The sequence below is a fragment of the Mandrillus leucophaeus genome, unplaced genomic scaffold (assembly GCF_000951045.1).
Source record: "Mandrillus leucophaeus isolate KB7577 unplaced genomic scaffold, Mleu.le_1.0 Scaffold87, whole genome shotgun sequence".
Lineage (NCBI taxonomy): Eukaryota > Metazoa > Chordata > Mammalia > Primates > Cercopithecidae > Mandrillus > Mandrillus leucophaeus.
In genome coordinates this window covers 4,309,186-4,313,882 of record NW_012109474.1, presented here as the reverse complement: position 1 = coordinate 4,313,882, position 4,697 = coordinate 4,309,186, and positions in this window count along the sequence as shown.

The window sequence follows — 4,697 nt, the reverse complement described above, 5'->3', positions numbered from 1 at the left end:
CCAGGTCCAGGCTACCCTCAGCGCTGCCCGCCCCGGCTCCCTCCGCCCCAAAACTGGCAAACCCCGGCCAGGACGGGGGCACCCCGACTCTTTCCCAGGGTCCACCGTCCAGGTCTCAGGAGGCCCTGAATACCAGGGACTGCCGCCCACCTTTAACTCCAGTCTCGCCCCGGGGTGCGTGGCCCCGTTACCTGCGGGCCTTCGCAATCTACGCCGCTCCTGCCAGCCCCTTCTCGCTGGGAAAATCCGCCGCCCCAGGGCATTGGGGGGACCTCGCGCTGTCACCTCGCAAAGGGCTCGCTCCACACCTAAAATCTGGAGCTCCCTCCACCCGCAGAGCCAGGACCACACCTGGCGCGGTGGTGAGCCTTAGAGGAGGCCACCATTCCCAGAAGACGCTGAACAGTCCCTCTGGGCCAAGTTTATGACCGGCTTGCCCACTTCAAAGGCCGCGGACATCTCCCAGACTTAACGTTTTTTCATTATGCCTCCCTTTCACTTTCGGTAGCGAGGCCTCAGGAATACCTTCCCAGGCTCCAGTCATATCGTTAAGAACGTTACGTACACTCTTCTCACTTTATGCTCACGCCAAACCTAAGATGTTAGGTGTTTCCGTCAGTGTTTTACAAATAAAGATACAGAGACTTTCAAAGTTAAAAACGTTGTGAAGTTCCAACACACAATAACAGAGCTAAGATTTGACCTCGGGAGGGACGGAGGCCAGAGTCTCTTAATCTGACACCTGAACGTTCGGTCACTGATTCCTGTAAACCTGTAGGAAGATGTATTATTGTGGTAGTGTGGTGACCTGCGGCGGAATATTTTGCACCTTTATTCTTCCTCCTGAGTAGTCCTTTGGTTGGTTTTCAGTGTACCAAGGACAGGTACTTCCAGCTCACCAGAGGTGACAGCTAAGTCCTCCTGCCCCAGCTCTGCCCTGGGTGTTCCTCCGACTTGCTCTGATCCCACCGCATGTGCCTCTCAGCTTTGGCCTCTCCAGGCCAAGACTGCATTTCCAGCGGGGTCCCTTAAGGACATTGCAACATGGCCTGGCCTGGCCCAAGACTATAATAATTTCTCCTTAAAGAAAGCAGCCTGCCAGGGCGTGAAGTCAGCCACCATTTTGCTCAGCAGAGAATCCACCTTCAGCCCCCAGCACAAAGCCTGGTTCACAGTGGGCACACGCTACACATTTGAAGGATGAATGACCCCAGGCTCGATGGCTCATGCCTGTAATCCTAGCGCTTTGGGAGGCCAAGGCGGGTGGATCACTTGAGACCAGGAGTTTGAAACCAGCCTGGCCAACATAGTGAAACCCATCTCTACTGAAAATACAAAAAATTAGCCAGGCGTGGTGGCAGGCACCTGTAATCCCACCTACTTGGGAGGCTGAGGCACAAGAATTGCTTGAACCCAGGAGGTGGAGGTTGCAGTGAGCTGAGGTCATGCCACTGCACTCCAGCCTGGGTGACAGAGAAAAAAATGAATGGATGAATGAATGAATGAACAAATGAATGAATGCTATACCCATTTTCTAGGGTTGCCATAACAAAGTAACACAAACCAGGTGCCGTAAACCATGGAAATTTATCTTCTCAAAGTTCTGGAGACCAGAAGTCCAAAATCACGGTGTCAGCAGGGCCACGTGCCCTCTGGCACTGGGAGGGAAGGTCCTTCCTGGCCTCTCTCCACGCTTCTGGAGGTGGCTGGAATCCTGGATGTTCCTTAACTTGCAGGTGCATCACTCCAGTCCCTGCCTCCATCTTCCCATGGTGCTCTCCCTGGTGTCAGTCTGTGTCTTTTCTTTTTCTAAGGACACCAGTCATAGTGAACTGAGCCCCACCCTAATGACCTCATCTTAACTCGATTACTTCTCCAAACACCCTGTTCCCAAATAATGTCACATTCACAGGTACTGAGGGTTAGAATAACATCTCTTTTAGGAGGACACAATTCAACCCATAACAGCAGTGAAGGGCAACGTGCCTGTGGTCTCACTGTCCTTTGAAAGGAAAGCTCTCAGGGCTTGCTTTGTCAGAGGAAAGGTCAGCGGCGTTTATGAGGTTGGGTTGCTTTACACACTGCGGAGATGTACTGGTTTCCCCCATGACTCCTTTCACTTCTTATTGACCCATCAGTGATGCTTTTGTGGTCACTGTAATGACTGTATTTACTCCAGGCTTAAGTGCTCGTGTTTCTCTCTCTCTCTCTCTTTCGTGTTAGGTGTTAAAATGGACTATTAACTTGGAATATAATCTCTTCTTCCTGGGAAGTGGCAAGAATATTCTAATGTCAAGATAAGTCAAGCTGACCTTGCATTTTTACTGAAACCCATGCTTCTCTGCCTGGTCCTTACCCCTCATCCTGGCCCAGCCCCAACTCTTTCCTGCTGCTGATCCTCCATTCTCAGCTCTACACACTGGCTGCTTGCCCTTCCTGAAATGCTCCTCGGGCTTCCACACTTGGCTGTGTCTTTCCTGGAAGCCCCTTTCCACATCCAGCTCATCCTGTTGGAATTCTCCCCAATCTTCAAGGCCAGGTTTAAAAGCCATCTCCTCCAGGAAGCCTTCCCTGATCCTCCACCTTCCTCCTCAGAAAGTTGACCTTCAGTGCAGACACCAACCACGTGCTGCTTTAATCTGAAGTAAAGGTATGTCTCTCACCCTTCTCCCTTCTCCTACGCAGCAGTAATGGAGAGCATCTGGAGACCATGCATAGACGACATCGCTGGGGCTGCTGGGAGGGTTTCACTGAAAAACAGAACACTTCCCAGAGTCATGAGTCATGTGCCCCAAGCTTCCTTCAACTGCTAATCATCTATCAGACTTTGAGCTCCTCATGGAAACCCTACCTGGGCTTCTTTGAAGGTCCTTTACACACATACACACACACACACACAAATGCATGCACACATGCATGCACACATGCATACATACAGGCACACACACACACCCCTGTTCCTAGCACAAGCAGTGCCCACATACAACCTCCTGTCTGATGTGAAAGGTCTCTCTTTTGCGCCCTCTTTGGTGGTATGGTGGGCAGTAGTCTAAGACGATTTCCAAAGCTTCCTGTCCCCTGAGTGCCTGTGCCCTGACCTGAAAGATCCCTGAGACTGTGAATATCATGGATTTTACTCCTGTGATTCAGTTATGTCAAATGGTAAAGTTGACCTTAAAATAGGGAGATGATCTGGGTGGCCCTGACCTCATCATGTGAGCCTTTTGAAAGCAGACTGTTTTCTTCTGTGGGTCACAGAAGGGGAAGTCTGAGAGCTTCAAAGCATGAGAGGGACTTGACGGTGGGTGGGTCCCATGGCTGAGCTGGAGGAAGTCACGTGGCAAGCCCTGAGAGTGGCCTCTAGGATTTGAGAACAGTTCCCAACCAACAGCCAGCAAGACAAAGGGATCTCAGTCCTCCAACTGTAAGGAAGTGAATTCTGCCAACAGCCTGAGGAAGCTTGGAAGCGCATCAAGCCTCCAGATGAGGACGCACCTGGCCAGCACCTTGGTTTCAGCCTTATGAGATGCTGAATGGAGGACTCAGCTACAATGTGCTGGCCTCCTGCTGGATGTGGAAGTTCAGCCTTGTAATCACAACTACTTGAGGCTGTAGTACACTATGCCCATCAGGTGTCTGGACTAACTTTGGCATCAATAAGGTGACCTCCTGGGAGTGGGGACCACCGGGTTGCTCAAGGAGGGTGAATTGGCCCAAGTTGGAAACAGAGCAAGTTAAAATTCTCATGCTGATCGGTAGTGGGACTTCACCTGTGAGTAGCCACTGCACTCCAGCCTGGGCAACATGGCAAGGCCTCATCTCTATTAAAATAAAACAAAACAAAACAAAACAAAACAAAAAAAGGCTGCACTCCTGACCTGTAGAACAGTAAGCCAATAAGTTGGTGGGGAGGAGTTATTTTCATCTGCTCTGCATGTTAAAATCATCTTACCTTAATACTAGTAAGGAAAATGCAAAGTAAAATGACATTATAGCATCGCTCTTAACCCAATGTGATTGACACAGATTCCTAAATATAAAATATCCAATGTGAGCAAGGGCAATGGAATATATAAACACTTGAATACACATTTGGTGGGACTGCAAAATGATAAGGGCTTCTGGGAGACAATTAAAAATTTTAAATGGGTGTACCCTTCAATCCAAGAACTCCCCTTCTCAATATCCGTCCTAGAGAAATACACTCAGAGGCATGTGAGATACATATATTGTACCATCCGATACTATTTAGAAACAAGTTAGAGACCTACCAATAGAACAGCGGTTAGACGAGTTGTGGTAGAACCATACCGGGAATACTGCAGGTTTCATACAGTGTTTTAAAACAAGGTAGCAGCTCTAAATGGACTAACGTGAAAAGATCTTGAGCATATATCAGTAGGTGAGAAAAGGAATTGCAGGACAATACTTATAGCCCACATTTTAGCAACTGATTTGGAGACACACACTTACTACTTTTCAACAGCTCAGAAGGCACCTTACAATCGAGGGTGGCCCAGTGCCAGTCAAGCTACATATCCCGAACATATGTGAACACTTGAAATTTCAGTTAACAAACCACCTAAGGACCATTTGAGGAAGGAACAAGGAGTCCTGTCTGTTTCTGAAAGCTTTTTGTGAGATCAAGAAAGTACCAGCATCAAAAATTGTAGGCCAGGCCAGGCACAGTGGCTCAC